Genomic DNA, 16,977 nt, shown 5'->3' with positions numbered 1-16,977 from the left:
TGGCACCATCCAAAAGGACAGAGCTCTGAAGAAGAATGGAGGAAGGAGAAGATGCCTGTATGCTTGACTTTGCTTGAGCAGGTGTATATCTTGTGGCTGTCCATGAACTTCAGAATTCAGAGTCTGGCCTTTGATGGTGAACTTGAACCCATAGCTCTCCAGGGTCTTCTAAGCCTTCAGCCTGGGGCTGGGGCTGAGTCATCAGTCCCTCTTTTTCTGAGTCTTCCAGCTTCTTCTGTTCTATTGTCATATGTGTTATCCATTGTGCCACTGTCCCCTGGTTTCCAGTTTCTTGAACTGAGTGGCTACCAGCTTTCCCAGACCTCTAGCCATCAGGAACTATTCAGCCTCTGAACATACAAGGTAATCTAGTAAAACCTCTCCCATAATCATAAAAGAGAACCAAAGGGTTCTGTATATACTGTGTAAACAACTTGTCTGGCAGAGAACTTGTGAATTTGTTATTGCTAATTTGCTCTTCCAGATAAGGCACAGAAATAGCACATCAACCTAACTAATGACTAAGCCATTCACAACACAGTAAGACAACAGGTGATTAACCCCTCCACAACTAGCCAATCAATAACATTTGAGCACAGTGTAAAGTAGAAGCACGGAGAGAAGAAGAAGGCAAGGGAATTCCACCCCTCAAAAGACCAACAATTCAATAGGGGATTTAATGGGAAATGAAGGAATGGAATACCCACTTCCTGAACCAAACAGAATGATGATAAATATGACCAGTGAGCTCAATGACATTCATAAAAAACTTCTCAAAGAGAAAATCACAAATGAGCTCTGAGAGATACTCATGGACAAGCTACAATTGACAGTTAGAACATACAGATTAACTCAAAAAATATGAAGACATCACAAACAAAAAACTTGAGAAGACACAGAAACAACTAAATAAACTCAGGACTTCAACAAACTTTGAAGTGAAATAAAGGAGACTTTAAAAAAGAGATATATGAAATAAAGAAGATAGCACAAGATATGAAAGAGGAGTTTAACAAAGATATGGAAAACTTCAGAGAAAAGAATCAAACAGAAATAATGGAAATAAAAAGTTCCATAAATCAAATAAATAATACAGTGGAAGGTCTCTCCAGCAGACTAGAACAAGTAGAAGACAGAATCTCATGGCTCAAAGACAAAATAGATATTAAAGAAAAAATGGAAGTCTTAGACAAAAGATCAAGAGCTGCAAAAGGAACACACAAGGACTCAGTGACTCCATCCAAAGACAGAACCTGTGAATCATGGACATCAAAGAAGAAGCAGTGTAATCCAAAGGTATACATAATATATTCAACAAAATAATAGCAGAAAATTCCTCAAATGTCAAGAAAAATTTCCCCATTCAGGTATAAGAAGCCTCTAGGACACCAAACAGGCTTGACCAAAATAGGACCTCCCTCCATGGCATATTATCATTAAAACAACTAGTGCAGAGAACAAAGAAAGAATATTGAAGGCTGTAAAAGAGAAAAAACAAATAACATATGAAGGTAAATCCATCAAAATAATAACAAATTTCTCAACAGAAACCTTGAAAACAAGAAGTGTCTGAAGTGAGGTAGTTTGAGCACTAAAAAAAAAAAAAAAAGCAATTTCAATTCTAGGATATTCTGCCCAGCAAAAACATAATTCAGAATTGATGGAAGAACAAAAGTCTTCCATGATAAACAGAAACTAAAACAATATGTGACCACCAAGCCACCACTACAAAAGTTCTGAAAGAAATTCTACACACAGAAGACAAAAACAAATATAACCTCAAAAGGATAGAAGGTATTAAACCTCATGAGAAGAACACACAAGCACTCAGAAAGTAGCATTGAATCAGCTGCACACAATGAAATTCTTCAAAAACTACTAAATGGCAGGAATCACCACATACTTCTCTATCTTAACACTGAATGGTAACGGATTCAACTCCCTCATGAAAAGACACGATTTAGAAAACTGGATTAAAAAGGAAGACACAACTATCTGTTGTTTAAAAGAGACCCACCTTATTAACAGAAACAAACACTGCCTTAGGGTAAAAAAGGTAGAAGAAGACATACCAAGTTAATGGCCCCCCAAAACAGGCAGGAGTAGCAATATTTACATCAGATGAAGTGGACTTCAATCTTAACTTAGTCAAAGAAGAAAAAGAAGGTCACTTCATACTAATAAAAGGAGAAATACATCAAGAGGAAATAACAATTATCAACTTATATGCACCCAATATCAGTGTACTCAACTTCATTGAACATACATTAAAGGACTTAAAATCACATATAGATCCCAACACAGTGGTAGTGAGAGTCATTAATGTCCCTCTATCACCAATAGGTAGGTCATTCAAACCAAAAAAAAAAAAAAAAACAACAAAAAGATTCTAGAACTAAGTGACACCATAGCAAGGTATAATATTTTTCATCAAAGAAGCAGGAAGATTATTCTATGATTTTCAGAACCAAAACAGAAAATTTCTTTGACAAAGATAGGTTATTGTTTGAGGCTCAATTCTCTCAAACACCTTGGCCCAGCCCTCATATTCTACTGTGACTAGTTTTTAAATGAAGCATAGCAATTATGCCTATTTATGGGTTATCATATGAAAATGAAATATGTATTTGCAATGTGATCAAATAGGATAGCTAGCATATCCCTCTCCTTAAATACTTGTTATTTCTTTGAATGAAGAAGCTCCAAACTTTCCTCTTGTAGTTTCTTATAAAATATATAATAAATTGTTTTGAACTGCAAAGATTAGAGTTCATTCCTCTTATCTAACTGTATTTTGATACCTATTGTCCATCGTCCTTGCACCTGACTTCCCACTGTTCTACTTTACCTACTTCTCTGAAACATTTTTTAACCTCCACATATCTGTGAGAACATGCAGTATTTTTCTCCACGTGCCACACTTATTTCACTTACTGTCTTCCAGTTCATAGTTTTATTATTTTTGTGGTTGAGTAATGTTACATTTTATATATACTCCACATTTTCTATGTCCATTCATCTGTTGCTGGATACCTTGGTTAATTCCATATCTTGGCTATTGTGATTAGTACTGCAATTAATACAGATCTTCAGACAGCTCTTTGGAAAGCTGTTTTCCTTTTGTTTGTATCTATATCCAGTTGCAAAAAGATGAATCATATACTCAATTTCTAGTTTTTCCAAAACCTTCAATATTACTGGACTAATTAAAGGACCTACTCATACTGTGTAATAGTTGTCCCTTCTCCACATATTGTTAGCATATGTTATTTATTTGTATATTATATTTTTTGTCTTTTTGATAATAGTCATTGTAACTTGGGTTAGATTACCTTTCTTTGTGATTTGGATTTTCATTTTTCTGTTGCTTAATGATGTTAACTAATTTTTCGCACACTGGTAGGCCATTTTTAGGTCTTCTTTTCATAAATGTCTACTTAGTTATAGTGCATATTTTAAAATAGTTTTTAAAATTTATTTCTCTTTGTTTTGTTTTGCTGTTAAGTGTTTTTCTATTCCTTCTACATTCTAGATATTATCTCCTTATCTAGTGCATATTTTCTCCCTTTTATGGGTTGTCACTTAACTCTGTTGATTGTTTAGCTTTTTGTACAAAGCTTTTTAGTTTGATGTAATTCTATTTGTCTCTTTTTACTTTTGTGTCCTATGCTTGTGAGGTTTTGTCAAAAGCATCCTTGCTCATTGAAATTTTCAAAAGCATTTCCCTATGTTTCTTCTAGTAGTTTTGTGTCTTCTGATCTTACATGAAAATTTCATTGTTGTTTTGTTTTTAGAAAGTTCTCACTGTGTTGCCATGTTGGTCTGGGCTACATGATCTCTCTTAGCTTCCTGAATTTTGAGATTATAGGCATGTGCCACAATTCCTGGATTTTATACATAGGTCTTAGTCTATTTTGAGTTGCTTTATGTAACTGGTCAGAGATAGGGATCTAGTTTCATTCTTCTGCAGGTGCATGTGCATATCTAACTTTTCCAGCACCATGCATTGAAGAGAGTGTTCTTTCTCTTTTGTTGACGATCAGTTGCCTGTGGATGACTGGGTTTGCCTCTAGCTCTCTATTCTGTTCCATTGGTCTATGTGTTCCTTTTTATGTAGACACCATGCTATTTTGATGACTACAGTGTCATAGTATGTTTTGAAGTAGCATAGTGTAGTGTCTCTTGCATTGTTCTTTTGCTCAAGATTACTTTGCATATTCAGATTGTTTTGTAGCTTCTTTTGAAACTTTGGACTTTTTTCTACTTCTATGAAGAATAACTTTGGGTAACCTTGGGATTTTTGTAGAGATTGCATCAACACTGCAATTCACTTCGAACAGTATGTACATTTTAACAATATTTATAATTCAAATCCATGAGTACAAGATGCCTTTCCAGATTATTTGTCCTCTTCATTTTCTTCTATCAGCATATAATATTCATTCAGAGATCATTCACTTCTTCGGTTCAATTTACTCTTATGTATTTTCTTTGTAGCTATTATAAAAAGGATTACTTGATTTCTTTTTCAAGTAATATATTATTAACGAAACACTACCGACCTTTACATGTTGATTGCATACCATGCAACTTTGCTGAGCTTGCTTATTTGTTGTAATTAATCTTTTGTCTGATTCTTTGGGTTTTTTGTATTATGCCATTAGCAAACAGTGACAATTTTGATTCTTCCTTTTCAATTTGGATGCATACATTTTTATATTTTTTTCCTCTCACCTGAAAAGGACTTCTAGTATGTGCCGAATAAAAGTGGTGAACGTTGGTGTATTTGCCATGTCCCATATCTTACTGAAGGCTTTTAACTTTTCCCCATATACTATGTTGTTAGGAGTCAGTTTGTTAACTTAAGCCTTTATTATGTTTGGTGTGTTCCTTCTACTTGAAGGGATGTTCATTTTTGTCAAGTGTTTTTTCTACATCTGTTAAGATGACCATATGGTTTTTGTCCTTAATTATGTTGGGGTGGTGGATTGTATTTTGGTTTGCATATACATGATTGTGATGACTTAATCTTTTTGATGTGCTATTGGATTCAGTATTTTATTGAGGATTTTTCAATCTGTGTTCTCTGTATCAGGAATATTTTTCTATAATGTTCTTTGTATATCATGTCCTTTCCTGGTTTTGGTATCAGTATAATGCTTGTGGTTTAGAATGAATTTGAGCAAATGACTTCTTGTTCAGGTTTTTAGAGTAATCTGAGTTGTATTGGCCTTACTCTTTCCTTAAATGCTTGGTAGACTTCAAAATGTGTAGTGTTAGGCTATTCTTTGATGAGAGAATTTTTAAAAATTTATCAGATTTAATAGTGCTATTTGTTTTATTTCTTTTATCATTCTTTATTACCTGTAGGATCTCTAGGATCTGAATCATGTCCTGTATTTCACTCCTGTTGGTGGGAATTTCTATTTTTTTTTTCTTCTCAATATGGCAAGAAGTTTTTCACTTTCATGGATCATTTAGAGACACATCTTTTGCCTTTTATTGCTCTTGTTTCTTGATTTTGGGCGTTTTTCAGTTATAGTCTTAATATTTATTTCATTTTTATTATTTCAATTATTTTAAATATATTGAATTAAAAATTTTTTTCTTTGGTGTATGAGGATTTGTGAGGCTTCATGGTTACTAGGAAGTAGCTCCATTTCTTGAGCTAATCCTCAGATCCTTTTTGCTTTGGTCATTTTGGAGATAAGATTTCACTTTTTGCACAGGCTAGCTTGGACTGTGATTCTCCTATTTAGGTTTCCCATGTAGCTGAGATGACAGGCACATGCTACCACACTCAGCCTTATTTCACTGAGATGGGATCTTGCAAACTTTTTTTGCATTTGCAGGCCTAGAACCACAGTTGACTAATCTCAGCCTCCCAAGTAGCCAGGATTGCAGGAATGACCCCATGTGCCCATGAATTTTGGTTTCTGACCCACAATATTATCTGTCTTGGTGCATAATTCATGTGAAAATAAATAGATTATACTTCTTTTTGTATTTTGTGAAAGGATATTCATATGAATCCTTAACTAAAAATAAAATAATTTAGATTAATATGGTCTATACTATTTATACATATATTATTATATTCACACATATTTTATTCTAATGTTCTTTCATATGTCTCCTAATTTATATGAATTCATGAGGACGGAATGTTGAAATACCCAATATACTGGATTTAACAATTAATTTTTTCCAATTATACGTTTTATTTCATGAGCTTCTTTGTGTTGAGACTCTGTCTGTAGCTGTGTTTAGATTTAATGCTTTTAGATGTTTGTAGAGAGTTGACCTCTTTTTTTCTTCATTAAGTATAGATTTTATTATATCCTTCTCTATTAAACAATAACTTGACTGATGTAGTGAGTTTAAAACTATTTTCCTTTTTTTTAAAAAGTGCTTTTTTCATTTTATTAACATATATTAATTATGCAGAGTAATGGGTTTCATTTTGACATTCTTATAATGCATGTCACTATACTTTGGTTATATTTATCCTCTTTACCTTCACTTATTCTCCATGCTCCATTCCTGTTCCCTAATAGTTTTTCTTCTAGTTTTATGTACTTTAAAAAATTCCACATATGAACAAAAATACACAATATTTGTCTTTCTGAGTCTATTTTACTTCTGTTTGCATGATTATCTCCAGTTCCACCTATTTTCATGCAAATGACATGACTTGATACTTTTTTTTTTTATAGAGCAGATTATTGTATTGTTTCCATTTTTCTTTAGACTCAGAATAAAGTTTTCAGACAAGGAAACATAGTTCACAAAAGGAGTAACGATATCTTTTAAAAACAAACATTTAAAACATTGTTAGAGAAATTACTGTAATTATAGAGAACCTCGATGGGGAGAACTCATTTATAAAGTAAAGAAGTTATATTTAACCCTTTTGATTGGACCCATTTCTTTTTTTGCAGTGCTGTCATGCGTGTTGTCTTAAATATTGCTTAATGTCCTTTCTGTATCAAGTTTATTGATTTTTTCCCTTATGCAAATAACTAATCATTGTGTCTAATTTTTTTTCATTGAAAATCAGTAGTACACTGACTTACTGATTTTATGATTAACCAATGTCTTTAAATTTTTTTTTCATTTTTCTTTTATTATTCATATGTGCATACAAGGCTTGGTTCATTACTCCCCCCTGCCCCCACCCCCTCCCTTACCACCCACTCCACCCCCTCCCTCCCCCCCAATACCCAGCAGAAACTATTTTGCCCTTATCTCTAATTTTGTTGTAGAGAGAGTATAAGCAATAATAGGAAGGAACAAGGGTTTTTGCTGATTGAGATAAGGATAGCTATACAGGCAGTTGACTCACATTAATTTCCTGTGCATGGGTGTTACCTTCTAGGTTAATTCTTTTTGATCTAACCTTTTCTCTAGTACCTGTTCCCCTTTTCCTATTGGCCTCAGTTGCTTTTAAGGTATCTGCTTTAGTTTCTCTGCACTGATGGCAACAAATGCTAGCTAGTTTTTTAAGTGTCTTACCCATCCTTACCCCTTCCTTGTGTGCTCTCGCTTTTATCATGTGCTCATAGTCCAATCCCCTTGTTGTGTTTGACCTTGATCTAATGTCCACATATGAGGGAGAACATACGATTTTTGGTCTTTTGAGCCAGGCTAACCTCACTCAGAATGATGTTCTCCAATTCCATCCATTTACCAGCGAATGATAACATTTCATTCTTCTTCATGGCTGCATAAAATTCCATTGTGTATAGATACCACATTTTCTTAATCCATTCGTCAGTGGTGGGGCATCTTGGCTGTTTCCATAACTTGGCTATTGTGAATAGTGCCGCAATAAACATGGATGTGTAGGTGCCTCTGGAGTAACAGCCTTTTGGGTATATCCCCAAGAGTGGTATTGCTGGATCAAATGGTAGATCGATGTCCAGCTTTTTAAGTAGCCTCCAAATTTTTTTCCAGAGTGTTTGTACTAGTTTACATTCCCACCAACAGTGTAAGAGGGTTCCTTTTTCCCCACATCCTCGCCAACACCTGTTGGTGGTGTTGCTGATGATGGCTATTCTAACAGGGGTGAGGTGGAATCTTAGCGTGGTTTTAATTTGCATTTATTTATTGCTAGAGATGGTGAGCATTTTTTCATGTGTTTTCTGGCCATTTGAATTTCTTCTTTTGAGAAAGTTCTGTGTAGTTCACATGCCCATTTCTTTATTGGTTCATTAGTTTTGGGAGAATTTAGTTTTTTAAGTTCCCTGTATATTCTGGTTATCAGTCCTTTGTCTGATGTATAGTTGGCAAATATTTTCTCCCACTCTGTGGGTGTTCTCTTCAGTTTAGGGACCATTTCTTTTGATGAACAGAAGCTTTTTAGTTTTATGAGGTCCCATTTATCTATGCTATCTCTTAGTTGCTGTGCTGCTGGGGTTTCGTTGAGAAAGTTCTTACCTATACCTACTAACTCCAGAGTATTTCCTACTCTTTCTTGTATCAACTTAAGAGTTTGGGGTCTGATATTAAGATCCTTGATCCATTTTGAGTTAATCTTGGTATAGGGTGATATATATGGATCTAGTTTCAGTTTTTTGCAGACTGCTAACCAGTTTTCCCAGCAGTTTTTGTTGAAGAGGCTGCTATTTCTCCATTGTATATTTTTAGCTCCTTTGTCAAAGATAAGTTGCTTATAGTTGTGTGGCTTCATATCTGGGTCCTCTATTCTGTTCCACTGGTCTTCATGTCTGTTTTTGTGCCAGTACCATGCTGTTTTTATTGTTATTGCTTTGTAATATAGTTTGAAGTCAGGTATTGTGATACCTCCTGCATTGTTCTTTTGACTGAGTATTGCCTTGGCTATTCGTGGCCTCTTGTGTTTCCATATAAATTTAACAGTAGATTTTTCAATCTCTTTAATGAATGTCATTGGAATTTTGATGGGAATTGCATTAAACATGTAGATTACTTTTGGGAGTGTTGACATTTTTACTATGTTGATTCTACCAATCCATGAGCATGGGAGATCTCTCCACTTTCTATAGTCTTCCTCAATCTCTTTCTTCAGAAGTGTATAGTTTTCCTTGTAGAGGTCTTTCACATCTTTTGTTAGGTTTACACCTAGGTATTTGATTTTTTTTGAGGCTATTGTAAATGGAATTGTTTTCATACATTCTTTTTCAGTTTGCTCATTGTTAGTGTATAGAAATGCTAATGATTTTTCTATGTTGATTTTATATCCTGCTACCTTGCTATAGCTATTGATGATGTCTAGAAGCTTTTGAGTAGAGTTTTTTGGGTCTTTAAGGTATAGGATCATGTCATCTGCAAATAGGGATATTTTGACAGTTTCTTTACCTATTTGTATTCCTTTTATTCCTTCTTCTTGCCTAATTGCTCTGGCTAGGAATTCCAGTACTATGTTGAATAGGAGTGGAGATAGTGGGCATCCTTGTCTGGTTCCTGATTTTAGAGGGAATGGTTTTAGTTTTTCTCCGTTAAGTATAATGCTGGCTGTAGGTTTGTCATATATAGCTTTTATAATGTTGAGGAACTTTCCTTCTATTCCTAGTTTTCTTAGAGCTTTTATCATGAAATGATGTTGGATCTTATCAAAGGCTTTTTCTGCATCTATTGAGATGATCAAGTGGTTTTTGTCTTTGCTTCTGTTAATGTGGTTTATTACGTTTATTGATTTTTGTATGTTGAACCACCCCTGCATCCCTGGGATGAAGCCTACTTGGTCGTGGTGAATAATCTTTTTGATGTGTTGCTGAATTCGGTTTGCCATTATTTTGTTGAGGATTTTTGCATCAATGTTCATTAAGGAGATTGGCCTACAGTTCTCCTTTTTGGAGGTGTCTTTGCCTGGTTTTGGGATAAGTGTAATACTGGCTTCATAAAATGTGTTTGGCAGTTTTCCTTCCCTTTCTATTTCATGGAACAGTTTAAGGAGGGTTGGTATCAGTTCTTCTTTAAAGGTCTGATAGAATTCAGCAGAGAATCTATCAGGTCCTGGACTTTTCTTTTTGGGGAGACTCTTGATTGCTGCTTCAATTTCATTTTGTGTTATAGGTCTATTCAGGTGATTAATTTCCTCTTGGTTCAGTTTTGGATGATCATATGTATCTAGAAATCTGTCCATTTCTTTTAGATTTTCAAATTTATTGGAATATAGGTTCTCAAAGTAGTCTCTGATGATTTCCTGGACTTCCATGGTGTTTGTTGTTATCTCCCCTTTTGCATTCCTGATTCTACTAATTTGGGTTTTTTCTCTCCTCATTTTAGTCAGGTTTGCCAGGGGTCTATCGATCTTGTTTATTTTTTCAAAGAACCAACTTTTTGTTTCATTAATTCTTTGTATGGTTTTTTTGGTTTCTATTTCGTTGATTTCAGCTCTTATTTTTATTATTTCTCTCCAATTTTTTTGGGATTTGCTTGTTCTTGTTTTTCTAGGAGTTTGAGATGTATCATTAGGTCATTGATTTGGGATCTTTCAATCTTTTTAATATATGCACTCATGGCTATAAACTTTCCTCTCAAGACTGCCTTAGCTGTGTCCCATAGGTTCTGGTAGGTTGTGTTTTCATTTTCATTGACTTCCTGGAACTTTTTAATTTCCTCTTTTATTGCATCGATGATCCATTCTTCATTAAGTAATGAGTTATTTAGTTTCCAGCTGTTTGCATGTTTTTTGTCTTTACTTTTGTTGTTGAGTTCTACTTTTACTGCATTGTGGTCAGATAGTATGCATGGTATTATTTCTATTTTCTTATATTTGCTGAGGCTTGCTTTGTGCCCTAGGATATGATCTATTTTGGAGAAGGTTCTATGGGCTGCTGAAAAGAATGTATATTGTGTAGAGGTTGGATGAAATGTTCTGTAGACATCTACTAGGTCCACTTGATCTATTGCATATTTTAGATCTTGGATTTCTTTATTGAGTTTTTGTTTGGATGACCTATCTATTGATGATAATGGGGTGTTAAAGTCTCCCACAACCACTGTGTTGGTGTTTATCTATGCTTTTAGGTTTTTCAGAGTATGTTTGATGAAATTGGGTGCGTTGACATTGGGTGCGTACAGATTGATGATTATTATTTCCTTTTGGTCTATTTTCCCTTTTATTAGTATGAAATGTCCTTCTTTATCTTGTTTGATCAATGTAGGTTTGAAGTCTACTTCGTCAGAGATAAGTATTGCTACTCCTGCCTGTTTTCGGGGGCCATTGGCTTGGTAAATCTTCTTCCAGCCTTTCATCCTAAGCATATGCTTATTTCTGTCAGTGAGATGAGTCTCCTGTAAGCAACAAATTGTTGGATCTTCTTTTTTAATCCATTTTGTCATCCGGTGTCTTTTGATGGGTGAATTAAGTCCATTAACATTAAGCGTTAGTACTGATAGGTATGTGGTGATTCCTGCCATTTAGTTGTCTTAGTTGTTTGAAGGTTTGATTGTGTGTACCTAAGTTGAAGTTACTCTCTACTGTCTTGCTTTTTCTTTTCCTGTGGTTTGGTGCTGCCTGCCTTTTCATGGTTAAGTTGGGTGTCACTTTCTGTGTGCAGGATCCCTTGCAGAATCTTTTGTAATGGTGGCTTTGTGGTCACATATTGTTTTAGTTTCTGCTTATCGTGGAAGACTTTTATTGCTCCATCTACTTTGAATGATAGCTTTGCTGGGTAGAGTATCCTGGGGTTGAAATTATTTTCATTCAGTGCCCGGAAGATCTCACCCCACGCTCTTTTTGCTTTTAATGTTTCTGTTGAGAAGTCTGCTGTGATTTTGATGGGTTTACCTTTGTATGTTACTTGTTTTTTCTCTCTTACAGCCTTCAATATTCTTTCCTTAGTTTCTGAACTTGTTTTAATGATGATATGTCATGGAGTAGTTCTATTTTGATCTGGTCTGTTTGGTGTCCTGTAGGCCTCTTGAATCTGTATGGGAATATCTTTCTCTAGATTTGGGAAATTTTCCATTATTATTTTGTTGAATATATTACACATTACCTTCGCTTGCACCTCTTCTTCTTCGATGCCCATGATTCTCAAGTTTGGTCTTTTGATGGAGTCAGTGAGTTCTTGCATTTTCTTTTCACAGGTCTTGAGTTGTTTAATTAATAGTTCTTCGGTTTTTCCTTTAATTACCATTTCATCTTCAAGTTCTGAGATTCTGTCTTCTGTTTGTTCTATTCTGCTGGATTGGCCTTCCGTTTTGTTTTGCAGTTCTGTTTCATTCTTTTTTCTGAGGCTTTCCATATCCTGGCAGTTTTCTTCTTTAATGTTGTCTATTTTTGTCCTGAGTTCATTTATCCGTTTATTTATTGTGTTCTCTCTTTCACTTTGGTGTTTATACAGTGCTTCTATGGTTTCCTTTATTTCTTCTTTTGCTTTTTCAAATTCTCTATTTTTATTGTCTTGGAATTTCTTGAGTGTCTCCTGTACATTTTGGTTGACCCTATCCAGTATCATCTCTATAAAATTCTCATTGAGTACTTGTAGTATGTCTTCTTTTAAATTATTCTTGTGGGCTTCATTGGGTCCTTTGGCATAGTTTATCTTCATTTTGTTGGAGTCTGGATCTGAGTTTCTGTTCTCTTCATTCCCCTCTGGTTCCTGTACTAATTTTTTTGCTGTAGGGAAACTGGTTTCCCTGTTTTTTCTGTCTTCCCGTCATTGTCCTTGGTGTTGTTACTGTCCCTGTACTGTGTGCAATTAAGTATTTTCTAGCTTGTAATAATAGCAATGGTAATATTTAGAATGGAAGGGTGAGCTGAGATGAACAGCAAGAAGTTAAAGAAAAGGGGAATACAAATATACAGATAAGAAGGAGAAAGCAGAACAAGGTATCAGACAAGAGAGTTTCAAAGGTATAAACAGGGAGTGTTAGTGTACTAATCGACAGTAAGCTGAACAGACATTAGAGAGACAGAGAGAGGATCGAAAATCAAAGACAAAAAATGAAAAATAAGTAAATGAAAGAAATATCTATATATAAAAATGAATTAAAATAAAATAGAAAATAGAAAATTAAAAAAAAAACAAAACCAAAAAACTTCCAAGTTTATATGCAATCCAGTTTCAGTCTTAATAATTTGGGTGTCCGTCTCAATCTCCAGTCCTGGAGTTGGTGCCTCAGATGTTGTTCTGTAGTTGTCTCATCAAAGGGGATGCATAAAGTAGAACAAAACTACACACTCACACACACACATACACACACACACACACACACACACACACACAAAAGCCCCACCAAGTGTCCCAAGTTCAAATGCAATACAGTTTCAGTAAGTTTTTTGGCTTGCAGGTGTAATTCAGACGTTCTCTCATCAAAGGTAGGGAGAAAAAGAAAAAAAAGCATCTGGAGACAGTTCTGAGAGTGGTATCTGCAACTGTGGCTTGCCTGCCTGCTGCTCTCAGCCTGTAGCTGGCGGCATTATTTATGCAGATCTCTGGGGTGAGCTAGCACTCACCTGGTCCCACAGGCTTTGTTTGCTCAGAGTTCTCCTGTGTGGGAGCCTCTGCTACAGGCTTTCCCCTTTCCAAGCACTGGGAAAGGTGACACTGCCCCCGCGTTGTCAGGCCTGCGTGTTTGTTTACAGTTCATGTGGGAGGTGGGTCTTCCCCCCTCTCCTCTGAAGTTTTCCTCCCACTGCCACTTTCAGAAGCTTTCCTGCTTCTGGTTACTGGGCGGTGCAGCTGCTCCTGCCAGCCGCCATGTTTATTTACAGTTCACGTGGGAAGTGGGTCTTCCCTCCTCTCCTGTGGAGTTTTCTTCCCTCCGCCACTCTCACAAGTTTTCCCACTCCTGGTTGCTGGGCATGCGCCCCGCTCCCGCCAGAGGCTCTCTGGCCCACCTAGCTTGTTTATTTACAGTCCCAGGAAGGATTCCCTTCCCCCAATCTTCAGCGCTCAGGGTGCCCCACCCTCTTTCCAGCGTGTCTTAGCTGTTCTTATTGCTTATTACTCAGTTTCTCTTTTTTTCCCGGGTGGAGTTCACTCTGTCCAGGGGGCTATGCTGCTCTGGCCCAGGTTTGTCTGTGGGAGTACTGCGGTACCGCAAAGCTCACTTGGTCCGTGTCTTCCCAAGCCATATGTGCGCCAGCCACTGGTGGCCCCAGGGGCCCTCCGCGTTTCTCCATTTAACGTGAAGTGGAGATTCTCTGCACCAGCTGGAGATGTGGAGGGGTCAAAGTTATGCCTTTTCTCAGTGATTATGCCTGCAAAGTGTGTCCCCAGTGTCTCTCCAAGATTTCACTATAGGAGGGTCGCTTTCTGCTTCCTACCTCTAGCCGCCATCTTGGAATCTCCATGACTTGATTCTTCTTGAGGGCTAAACAGTACATCACTATTTATATATACCACATTTTCTTTATCCTTTCCTCTATTGATGAGCACAGCTATTGGGTGCAGTTATCTCTATTGTATGCTGACTGACTGATTTGATTATATACCCAGGAGTGATTATCTGGATCACATGGTAGTTCTACTTTTAGAGTTTTGAGGAACTTCCATACTGTTTCCATAGTGATTGCCCTAATTTACATTCTTAATAGCATTCTATAAGGATTTCTTTTCCCCTACATCCTCACCATCACTTGTTGTTTTTGTTTTATTGATGATTTAGGCCATTCTGACTGGTGTTAGATGAACTTTCCATGTAATTTTGATCTGCATTTCCATAATGACTAAAGATGTTGAACATTTTTTCATATTTTTATTGGACATTTTTGTTTCTTCATTCAAAATTGCCTGTTCAGATCATTTGCCCATTTTCAATTGGATTACTTGTTATTTTGGTGTTTAATTTTTTAATTATTGTTATGCTAGGTGGGGGCACATTGGAGTATAAAGTTGACCTCTTTATCAATTATTGTAGGCAAATAATAGGCCTTTCTGAAATATTGTCATCATAATTCCTTGCAACTTTTTTTCTTTTTTTAAAGTGAAAATTATAGCAAAATTTAATAAGAAAGTAATATGTTTTCAATAAACTAAAAAGCAGGTTCTCTCAGAAAGGGAGATCAAGAATGAGAACAACCTCTTGGTAACTTTTAATATGTTACGTAATGACAAGAAAGCACTTTGGAGATATGAGCATCTTGATGTGGGAAGGCTATCCTGGGTTACTGTGTAATCCAGTATAACCACAACATTCTTACACAAGAAAGACAAAGATTGGAATCAAAGAAGAAGCTATGACAATAGAAGCAGAAATCAGAATGATGCTGTTCCTGGCTTTAAGGATTGAAGAAGGTCAGGAGCCAATGGAGGTGTGCAGCTTCCAGAAAATGGAGAAGGCCAGGCATGAATTGTTCCATAGTGGACATATCAGGAAAGTAGCTCTGTGGACCCTGGGATTTTAGCCCAGTGGTGCTCTCAGCAGAAGTCTCCAAAACTGAAACAAAAAGTTTGTGTAGTTGAAATTACTAAGGTTGTGAAAATATATGTGCTTTTCAGAATGTTAAAAATGCCATAAAAAGAGTGAGAAGGACCCTACCAAGGATATATGCTCTAGTTTTAATAATTACAGTTTGTTTTAAAAAATTATGTTTAAAAACTTTTCATATTCAGAATAAATATGCGAGGAGAAAATTAAAAAATGGCTTATTTAAAAAATTTTAAAATCTATTTTATAGAGCTTTTAAATGTTTCTTAGAGTTACATAAATTTGTGAAGATATTTGTATTAATTTTGTACTTTTGTTTAAAATTAACATTATGTTGTTTCAATTTCTTGATATTTTTATTCTTTTTGTGAGTTTAGATTAGTAATTTTATAATTTTTTTATGTTTGTATGTACAGACTTTCTTTTTTTGTTTTTGGCTTATTTATTTATTCACATGTGCATATATTATTTGGATCATTTCTGCCCCCTGCTCCCTGCCCCCTCCCTCTCCCACCTCACCCCTCTCCCTTTCAGGCAGAATCTGCTCTGCCCTCTTCTCCAATCTTGTTGAAGAGAAGACATAAGCAATAATAAGAAAGACATAGCATTTTTGCTAGTTTGAGATAAGGATAGCTATACAGAGAGATTCCTAGAATGTACTTAATATTATAGATTTTCATGATTGGCAAAGATTTTGTTAAGTTGAACTTTGTCATTTTTCTTAAGTAATTTTAATTCCTCATCAACTTATGAGTAATTTAGAAACATATGTTAATATTTCAATTGGAAACATTTATGTATATGTGTGTGCACTATTTTTCTCATGTTTGATAATACTGTGGTTTGATCAGTGTATTTGATGTGCCCAAAATTTGTTTTTGTAAGATGTGTAGTTACTATTAAAGGTTAACTGTAAGGCCAACTCCTTAAACCAGATTTTCAAGTCCTTTTTAAATATTTTTAAAATCTGTGGATTCCTGGGAGATATTCCATAGTACTATATTTGCTAAGGAATTTTATACTCACTCTAATTTGGTATTGAGTTCCATGCATTTTTATTTTTAATACACAAAAATTCAGTTTTACATCTTTCCATGAACTGTCAACTTTTTTTTTTTAGGGGAGAGCGCTAACGTAGTCCCCCACTACCACAAATTATGCATTTGAGTTTCCCACATTTGGGGAAATCGCAGGGGTGAGCACATTCGGGGTGCAATGGATAAGCCTCGCCCTGGGAAAACTACCTTCGTGATCATGGTATCTCCCTTGCCAGGTAAATATGATGATCTGTCAACTTTATCTTTAAGATATATCCCACTTTGTCATATTTTAGATCAGCCAAATTATTATATTTACTCTTTATATTAGTATAAAGATTTATTGTTTGCCTGTAATAAACTTCCTAGTCATTTACTTTTTAAAATCCCAGGGTGTTTTATTTAAACTTTTGTTTTTGTGATTATTAATATGTGTGCATTACTTTATGATATTTGGAACCAGGAAATTTATTAAACCATAATCCCCATTTATTATGTCATTTTGAAAAGTGAGGAAAGTTGTACTTTCAGTTTTATTTTATGTGAAATTTTTTGGCTGCCAATGAGTAATTTG

General features: G+C 35.5%; 1 non-coding gene across 1 annotated transcript; it reads right to left on the bottom strand.

Annotated features, from left to right (window-relative positions):
- Positions 1-16,483: 16,483 nt before the first annotated feature.
- Positions 16,484-16,647, bottom strand: LOC141424335 (U1 spliceosomal RNA). The gene has a single exon (XR_012449285.1). It is a non-coding gene; the product is annotated as a U1 spliceosomal RNA (small nuclear RNA).
- Between the last annotated feature and the right edge of the window lie 330 nt (positions 16,648-16,977).

Source organism: Castor canadensis, chromosome 6 (genome assembly GCF_047511655.1).
Source record: "Castor canadensis chromosome 6, mCasCan1.hap1v2, whole genome shotgun sequence".
NCBI classification, from domain to species: Eukaryota; Metazoa; Chordata; class Mammalia; order Rodentia; family Castoridae; genus Castor; species Castor canadensis.
This window is presented reverse-complemented; position numbering and strand designations above follow the sequence as displayed.